This window comes from Hyperolius riggenbachi, chromosome 4, assembly GCF_040937935.1.
Source record: "Hyperolius riggenbachi isolate aHypRig1 chromosome 4, aHypRig1.pri, whole genome shotgun sequence".
Taxonomy (NCBI): Eukaryota; Metazoa; Chordata; class Amphibia; order Anura; family Hyperoliidae; genus Hyperolius; species Hyperolius riggenbachi.
Window position 1 is genome coordinate 196,096,230 of NC_090649.1, and position 10,424 is coordinate 196,106,653.

The window sequence follows — 10,424 nt, forward strand, 5'->3', positions numbered from 1 at the left end:
CTCTGGAGGAGATTTATAGATGATGCCTTTTTTATATGGCGAGGGAGCAAGTCCAGCCTTGACACATTCATTGGGTGGATTAACGATAATAGTTATAATCTGAAATTCACAAGCGAGTATAGTCAGGAACAAATCCATTTCCTAGATCTGACCATCTATAAGGAAGAAGGGCGATTACTAACGAAAACCTATTTGAAACCAGTGGATACCAACAGTTTTATTAATGTGGATAGCTGTCACCACTTCAGATGGCTCATGAATATTCCAGGTGGCCAATTCTTGAGGCTGAGGAGGAACTGCTCCAAGATATCAGACTTCCATGTAGAAGCAGAGACTCTACAAGAAAGATTTGAATCCAAAGGATATTCCGAGAAATTGATTGCTGAGGCGAGAGAGAGGGCCATTAACACAGAGAGGAGCAGATTACTACAAGCGAAAGATAAACAATCTGATCCAATCAGTCAACAACCCAATTTAATAATGCAATATTCATCACAGGCTCCAAAAGTCAGGAGTATAGTGGGGAGGTATTGGCATCTGCTGCGGGAGGATCCTCTGCTTACCTCGATTATACCAGAGAACCCTAGAATGATCTTTAGGAGAACAAAAAATTTGGGCAACATATTAGCACCCACTGTAAAATCAACTAAAATTAGGAAGGAAGATGGGTACTTTAAGAAATGTGGATTCTGCAGAGCCTTTCGGGAGTCGAGCTTACCTGTGGAAAGGGTGTATAAGGTTACATCAATGACAAATAAGGAAACCTTTAAGATTAAAGATGTCACTAATTGTGACACAAAAGGAGTTATATATGTGTTAACATGTCCCTGCCAAAAACACTATGTGGGAAGAACAAAACGTGCTCTAAAAGAAAGACTTAGTGAGCACTGTACAAATATTATAAAAGGAAATAAAAAACATCCCCTTTCAGAACATTACAGGACGGTACATGGATGTTCCTTTAAGGGAACGAAATACTGCAGAATAGAGCATGTCAGCAGACCCTGGAGAGGTGGGGACTACCTACTAGAAATGTCCCGACGAGAGACTATGTGGATATTCAATCTTAACTCTATGATACCACATGGACTTAATAAAGATTTGGATCTATATGCGTTTGATTGAAAGCAGTAATTAGACATACGGGTCAAACATCATAAGAGAGCCTCTGATTCCCCTATGCAGCCCAGCTTTGAGAAAGGGAGGCGTTCCTCCCGAAACGTCAGCAGTGCTGCCAGTGTGACGTCACATACTAGAGGGGAAGGAGGCGTGGCAAAGCTACGCGGCTGCTAGCGCCGCAGAACTCTACGGAATCTCCATCTCCAGCCAAGAGCCTTTATCCACACCACCTTCACCGGATTGGGAGCCGGGCTAACCCAGCCCGACACAAGCATCTGTCTAGACTCTCTCACTCAGCCGCCGGCCGGGGCTGGTGAGATTGAGCGGCTCCCCGCAACAGCACTCCACTACATCTATACGGATCCGGAAGGGTGAGACGTATAAGCACCGCTTATTGTATTTAACAACTTCTTCTCACATACTGAAAGATCCATACGCATATACCATCAGTGTATCTACTAACAAGCCATACTCCAAATTGGGGCTTTATTTCTCATAATTTACTAGTGCAATGCTGAGCATCATTATATGCCTATATAATCGGAAATCAATTCTTGGAGTCACTAAACAAAGTTTCACCATCCAGTGACACCCACTCTGCAAATTTGCACACTATACCCATAACGGGTTTATTTTAACCACTTAAGCCCAACTGGACGAGATTTCTCGTCCAGTTGGGCTGCGCGCACTCCCGCGGGTCGCGCGCGCTCCCGCGGGCCCCCCCGTGCGCGCCCCCGCTGCTGGCCGCTAGATTACCGATCAGTGAAAGGGATTATAAATCCCTTTCGCTGATCGGACCCCCCCGGAGAAAAGCCGACAGCGTCTCTTCAGATGCTGCGGCTTTTCTGAGCTCTGGGCTCCTTTCTTCTGCCTGGGAGCGAGATCGATCGCTCCCAGGACTTTTTGATCCTGGCCATCTTGTGGCCAAATAGCAAATTACACCTGTAAAAAAAAAAAATCAAATTAAACATATAAATATATTAAAAAAAACCCTGTTTACCTCCCACACCAAAAAATACCCACATACAAGTTTAAATTAAAAAAAAAAAAAAAAAATACAATAATAAAAAAAACAAACAAAACATAAATAGTTACCTAAGGGTCTGAACTTTTTAAATATGCATGTCAAAGGAGTATATCAATATGATTTAATAAATTATGGGCTTCTAAACAGTGATGGACGCAAAACGGAAAAAATGCACCTTTATTTCCAAATAAAATATTGTCGCCATACATTGTGATAGGGACATAATTTTAACGGTGAAATACCCGGGGCATATGGGCAAATACAATACGTGAGTTTTAATTATGGAGGCATGTATTATTTTAAAACTATAATGGCTGAAAACTGAGAAATAATGAATTTTTTCCATTTTTTTCTTATTCTTCCTGTTAAAATGCATTTACAGTAAAGTGGCTCTTAGCAAAATGTACCACCCACAGAAAGCCTAATTGGTGGCGGAAAAAACAAGATATAGATCAATTAATTGTGATGAGTAGTGATAAAGTTATTTGCAAATGAATGGGGGGTGAAAGTTGCTCGGATGTAAAAAAATGTCAACCCTTCGGGCTTAAGTGGTTAATCGATTCTTATTTGTTTTTATGTACATTTTTGCTTTGATTCAACTTTTGTGTATGCATGCACATAACTTTTGATCAATTGATCTAATTTTAAGTAAATTAATTAAAGTACATGTTTTTAGCGCAGTCTGTCACATAATTAATTGTCTTATCGATATAAAGGAATTAGGGGGCCCTTGCCAGACTAGCAGCTGAGTGACATTGGCGCAACATTATTTGACTTTTAGATAGGTAGCTGCCCCCCAGCGTAGGTTAGATTAGGTAGGTGCTCCCAGGATAGGTTAGATAAGTAGCTGTCCCCTATAATGGAGGGGGGAGCTTGAGCCGCGGGGAGGGCAGCCCGACCTCTCCCTCCCTCTCCCGAGCGCCCTCCGTGCTCCCCCCTCAGATGTATAGTCAGTGAGCAGGCAGGAAGCGCTGTTTACAACTCACCTGCCTGGCTCCAAGCGCTGCTCTCTCGCCGCCGGTCTTTTCCTCTCTGTATACATGCTGATACACACGCTGCTTCCGGCTAAACAGGAAGCAGCGTGTGTATCAGCATCTATGCAGAGAGAGGAGACCGGCGGCGAGAGAGCGGCGCTTGGAGCCAGGCAGGTGAGTTGTAAACAGCGCTTCCTGCCTGCTCACTGACTATACATCTGAGGGGGGAGCACGGAGGGCGTCCGGGAGAGGGAGGGAGAGGTCGAGCTGCCCTCCCCGCGGCTCTGGCTCCCCCCTCCATTATAGCGCCCCTCTCCCAACAGCGCCCCGGGCGGCGGCACGCCCCGCATGGCCCTAGAAATGGGCCTGTTTCCTGGAGTCTCATATTTTATTTTCACTGTAAAGCAGTGGTCCCCAACCTTTTTTGACCCAAGGCCCACTTTAGCATCAGGCAATTATTGCAAGGACCTGGAGGGTGCACAAGCGCATTCGAGGGGGGGGGGGGGGTGCACGGAAAGGTGCTTGCAGGGCGGGTGGCTACTGCACTGGGGCTGCTGTATAACCCACCAGCACAAGGTAAATCTGGTGTGACAGGTGGTGTGAAGGGGGGTACTGCCTGGGCTTCCTTATCTACTGACACAGTCATTTTCTACCTTCGTCTGCCTCCCCTCATTTTTACCCTTACCTCCTCCCCACAGCCTCTTTACCCTCCTCCCCACACTCACTTCACACTTTCATCCTCCCACCTTCACTTCTCTTCTCCCCACACTCACTTTTACCCTTCCCTAAGCCTTCCATTCGTCCCACACTAGTTTCCAGCACCAGCTGCTCACCTCCGTGCAGCCTGAACTCCATGGCTAGCAAGAGTCCAGAGTGTCCCAGTCATCCTCACTGCTGCCACCTGGTGTCCCTACAGACAGAAAGCATGCTACATTACAAATAACAGACAGTTGGTGGCAGCGGTAACAATGGCTGCAGACGGCTCTTCTCTATAGCTTCCTGCAAACTTCAGTGACAGTTCTCTGCACTGTGATGTCAGACAGCACGGCCCAGCTCAGAACAACCTGCGGCCCGACAGTGGGCCGCAGCCCGGGGGTTGGGGACCACTATCTTGAAAAAAAAAGTAAAATGCATGTGTACACAGTAATAAAAACTACATTTTGTCCAGAATGCAGTATGAATTACTTTTCTCCAATGTTGCTGCCACTTGAAGTGGTATGAAACCCAGCATTTCTTCTTTTCTGTAAAAGATTATTTACAGCATATTATATACTACCACAATTGTTTATTGTACTAGAACAGCATTCAACCAGTTAAACACAGGACTTGCTTAAGCTCCTTGCAGGGACAGCCGCATCCAAACTAGTGATTATCTTGTGTTTAACATTATCTTGTGTTTACTTAATTGTATCAAGTGAGGAATGTAAACATTCTCTGGCAATACAGACACTCGAGAACACAGACAGCTACTCAGAAATCATTACTGGGTACATTACAATATAAATACACCAGCTATGAATAGAATGCAATGGCAGCTCTCAGAGCAAAAAAAAAATTACACTTTGGGAACTTGTAATTTCTAAATGAATAATAATACTTATGCACAAAAGCAAATATGATAACTGTATGGGATATAAAAAGTAGGAAAACATGTTTTTATTGAATATTATGTCACAGTTTTTATACCGCTTTAAAGTAGCTAGTAAAAATCTCCTCATGGGGTTGTCTCAGTATCTCCTTTATTCTTTACAAAAGCAATCCCTAGGAAGGTTCTAATCAAAAATCATCGTCAGCCTGCCTACTCATTTGCATACTATTTTGCAAGTTGGACTGAGCAATTGCTATTTAGCAAGTGTTTTTAAAATACAGTAAAATACAGTACAACCTTGGGTTGAGAGTAACTTGGTTTAAGGGCGCTTTGCAATACAAGCAAACATTTTTGTGAAATTTAGATTTTTTTACACAAGCAACATCTTGATATACAAGCAAAAAAACAAAATCACATCATCACAACATAGCTGATAATTATTCTCCCTTTGGCACCCCCCCCCCCCCCCCCCCCTTATATAAGGCAGCAGCGTTGGCCATGTTCTCACTCTGTGTGCTGCTGTATTAGTGAGAGAAGGGAGAGAGGTTGCTGCAGACATAGGGAAAGCTTACTTAGGCTCTTGTTAGCTTGCTCCTTGCTAATATTTGTTGCTGAAAAGCAGCACCAAAACAGCTCTTTTGAGAGCTAATGTTCTTGTGATGTGTTTTTTTGTGTGTGTGGCCCACTGACACTGCATATACTGCCCTGTCTGTCGCAGCTGGTTCTTGCTAATTGCTTTACTGTGCCAGGCCCAGCACATTCAGTGTCTAATGTGACTGCTGCGAATTGTATTATAATACCAGTCACTGCATACTTTTCACTGCACCTGTGTGACCGCACGCTGTTTTATATAGCAGTCTCTGCATACATTTTACTGCATCTGTGTGACTGCATGCTGTTTTATATACCAGCATTCAGTGCATCCATTTTCACTGTACCTGTGTGTCCGCACACTGTTTTATATAGCAGTCACTGCATACCTTTCACTGCATCTGTGTGACGGCCTCTCTGTTTTATATACCAGCAGTCAGTGCATCCATTTTCACTGCACCTGTGTGACTGCACATTGTTATACCAGCAGTCACTGCAACCTTTTCACTGCACCTGCGTGACTGCATATTGTTATACCAGCAGTCACTGCATAACTTTCACTGCACCTGTGTGACTGCACATTGTTATACCAGCAGTCACTGCATAACTTTCACTGCATCTGTGTGACGGCCTCTGTTTTATATACCAGCAGTCAGTGCATCCATTTTCACTGCACCTGTGTGACTGCACATTGTTATACCAGCAGTCACTGCAACCTTTTCTCTGCACCTGTGTGACTGCACATTGTTATACCAGCAGTCACTGCAACCTTTTCACTGCACCTGTGTGACTTCACATTGTTATACCAGCAGTCGCTGCAACCTTTTCACTGCACCTGTGTGACTGCACATTGTATTATACCAGCAGTCAGTGTATACCTTTCACTGCATCTGTGTGACTGCACATTGTATTAGTAAAGTCAGTGCATACCTTTCACTTCATTCCCCCCAATATGGAAAAAAAAACAGGCAGAGTCAGAGGCAGGCCACCCGGCAGGTCTGTTCGAGGTTGTGCTGTTGTGATTTCTTGCAGCCCTCGACCAAAGTACAGTGTTCAGAAGAAGGCACGTGCCATCAACCCCCAATATTGTCAGGACGTAGTTGACTATTTAACACAGAACACCTCATCTTCCTCAGCTTCCGCACGGAAGTGTGACTTATCTTTCTTCTCCTGCTCTGATTCTGGCACCCCACTTAACACTCCGTTGGCAGCCATCACCAAAGTGCCATCAACCCAGGGCTCAGCAGTGTGGATTTTTTTTGTGTATTTGCCTCAGATGAGAGCAATGCCATCTGTACTCTCTGCCACCGAAAATTGAGCCGTGGAAAGACCAAGACCCGCGTAGGGACAACTACCTTACGAAGGCACATGATGAAAAAGCACAAACTGCAATGGGATGACCACCTGAGGAAAAGCAGCACACAAAAGCAAAGCCACACACCACAGTGGAAGATACCAGGCCACAAATATTTTTCAAAAAATGTGATACCCAGACTGTACCGTGATGTTGAAAGGCAAGTGGTGTCATCTCTGGCACACAGCGTTGGGTCAAGGGTTCATCTGACCACGGATGCCTGGTCTGCAAAGCACAGTCACGCCTGCCCAAAGACTAAGTCAGTCCCCACACACAGCATCTCTGCCTGCACGCCGTGTGACTGCCTACCCCAAGACTAAGTCAGTCCCCACACAGCATCTCTGCCTGCAGGCCGCTCGACTCCCTTCTCCGCCACCACCAACAGGGTCCAGGACTCCAGCTGGATTCCTAAATTTATAAGGCCGCTGCTATCAGCAGCCGCTATACTAATTTTTCTGGTGTGTGTACATGCCTGCCTAATTTTTCTGGCTGCACTGCAGCTGCAACAACAAAACAAAAGGCATGTACGTGTCAATTCCCCTTCATGATCATTACCTTACCACGGTGAAGTGGCTTGCATATCACAATGAAGCAATGACCGGCTATTTGAGTGTGTTGGGGGCACACCTGACCCAAGATAATAATGTCATTGCTTCATTGTGGACAGACCAAATTCGATCAGCTGGACACTCAGTCACTGTTGTTCTGTCATTGAGTTACCTCAACCCGACCATATGGGCTGGAAAGCCGCCATCACCTGCACTCTCGCCAACATGCGCACCAGCACGGCCATCTGTTTGCGGTGCGTTACACAGTGTGTTTGGTCTGTCAGTGTGACGCAGTACACTAATTACACTACCTGATCCATGTATACACACCCAAGATGTTTTCAAGTACTTTAGGCCTCCAATTTAGGAATGCAATGGGATTTCTGCCCTTTAGGGATTATAACCCTGCTGTGCGTCAAATCCGTAACTTTCCCCAGGACTTTTGACGTGGATCCCACTCTGCCATGCCCCCCTCCAGGTGTTAGACCCCTTGAAACATCTTTTCCATCACTTTTGTGGCCAGAATTAGTGTTTGTAGTTTTGAAAGTTCACCTGCCCATTGAAGTCTATTGCGGTTCACGATGATTCACCGGTTTGCAAACTTCTATGGAAGTTTGTGTTCACGAACCAAAATCCACGGGTTCGCGACAACTCTAATCCCCGCGGCTGCAATCTCAATTAAACTCCCCCAAACCACAGGGCAAAAATCCACTACTTTTCTGTTCGTGGATTTTGCTGCCCTGGGAGGCAGAGCTTTGGGCTGTAGCACTGCCTCCATGCGTGTCAATCAGCACTGATCAAAGCTTTTCCCCCGTCCCTCTCAGTGAAAGAAGACTGAGAGGGGCAGAGGAGAGGCGGCGAACCAAGCAGATTGACGGAGGAGAGGCGGAGCTACTGCTCAAACCTCTGCCTCTATGCAAAAGCGCTGCCCAAATATCCCCCCCCCCCCCGGATTTCGGGGGGATTAACTGAGATTTCAGCCACGGGGATGCAGCGTTTCAGAGGGGGCATTCATGCCCAACAACTTTGTAACCTAAAAACTGTGTTTTCTAGAGACTTCAGAGTCCTTTTAATCTAAGTATGGAGACTGTGTAAAGTCACATTTTCATGAAATCCCAAAAGTAACGGTCATTGGATGAGTTCCTTGTTAAAGCCACACGAAAAAAAGGTTTTGGCGAGCCAGATGGCAATGATTCTGTTAGATATAGTGAAACTCTTGTTTACATTTTTATTTTATACTATTTCACTGGCGAACTGAGGGGGCTATTCCGGGTGTCTGGAACCTCCCCCCTGCACTGAGCTGTGTATTCAGCCAGGGAAGCCCGCATAATATAAACAGCCTCATTCTCCCTCCCTTTTAACTTCTGGTGCCTCCCTCCAGCTAATAGAATGAGAGAGGCAGCCCAGCTTCCCTCACAAGAAGATGCAGCCTGCAGTGAGAGAATATTGATGATGGAGTCCTGGACTCTCCACAGCACAGAAGTGTCAGACATGATGAAATTAGAGTGCAGGCAAGCTGGTAAATATGCACAGCATGATGCAGAGCTTGCCTGGACTCAGGGTCTGTGGGCAAACATCTGTCTGGTCTCTCCCCATTGTTATAATGACTGCATGTGTGGGTAAGGTGTTTAACAAGCTGAAAAGTTTTTGACAGTCCCTAGACTCCAGGAGGGCTTCTTTCTGACTTGTGTGAGAGACTGACAGGGACAGGAGTCCGATTACAGGCAAGTAGCCTGTGTGATGTGGGACTGCAATACAGATAAGTTCTCTGCTCCATCTCAGGCTATTCTCAATTTCTCCACTCCTCTCTCTGGGCTAGTGCACGCCAAAATGACAATAGCAATCGCTAGCAATTTGTGAGTGTGATTTTGTGAAGTGATTTTCAGAGCGATTTTTGAATGAATTGCTCAAAAACATGCTACATGCAGTATACCTGCGATTTTGAAAAAATCACAACGCTGCTGTGGGAACACCCACATAGGGTAACATTAGCCAAGCGCTTTTCAAATCACTGTTGATTTGAAAAATGCTCAGAAGCACTCTTGGTGTGCACCAGCCTCCTTCATTCACCTTTGTTTCCCTCTTCCCCTAGAGCTGGCTGTGTGTTCTTGTCATACAGGAAAGCTAAATAAAAGTGCAATCCTGGTGAGGCAAAATATTATTATTTAGTATTTATGTAGCGCCGACATCTTCCGCAGATGCATATATCCCTGCATCATATGGGTATCGCTTGCGCTATGTGACACTATGTAGCATATTCCACTGAATTGTCCAAACTAAGTCTATCTCCTGTTCCTCTCTTGGGGAGTTGTTCCAGCGCTGTACCCCGTTCACATTTGCTGCTACCAGAAGCCCTCAGAAACACTCGTGTCCTTGAGTACTTCCAAAGATAGGCAGCTCCGTAATACGCCAGCGCACTTTTGTGCATGGGCAGTATGGAGCCACCTGTATTCGGAAGCACTCGGGGACATACGTGCTTCTGGACCTTTCAGGAACCCCCCTTAAAAATCCTGCGTTTGCCCCTGTATTTTACTATAACTATTTTGGATTGTGAAACAAATCAACTGGGCTTCTATTAATTTTTATGGGGAAGTTTATAATAATTGAAAGTACATTTTAATTTGGGAGAATTATACTTCTTATAAATATGTGCACACATAACTTTTAAATGTTTACAATTTTTAACAATAGTGGGCCTTTCAGACTGTATTGTAAACAACAGCCCTGTCAGTGTGATGTACAAATTTTCATTGCATACATTTATAAGAGGTGGGTGTTAATTTGAGAGCTGGGGTTGCTTTTATTTAAATATCAGTAACAACATTCAAATAACTGTGTACCACTCATTATTTCCACATCGCTATTCCCATCATTGCTTATACCGTATATACTCGGATACAAGTCGACCTCATGTATAAGTCGACCCCAATATTTGACCCTCTTAAACAGGAATTTATTAATTACTCAAATATAAGTCGGTGCAGCAAAGTTAAGGGCTGTGTGGCCCTTCTAGCAGTGTGGCCCCTTTGTCCCCCTGGCTGTGTGGCCCCTCTAGTTGTGTGTCATCTGTGTCCCACTGGCTGTGTGGCCCGTTTCCCCTGGCTGTGTGGCCCCTGTTTCCCCTGGCTGTGTGGCTTCTGCTGTGTGGCCCCTGTTTCCCCTGGCTGTGTGGCTTCTGCTGTGTGGCCCCTGTTTCCCCTGGCTGTGTGGCTTCTGCTGTGTG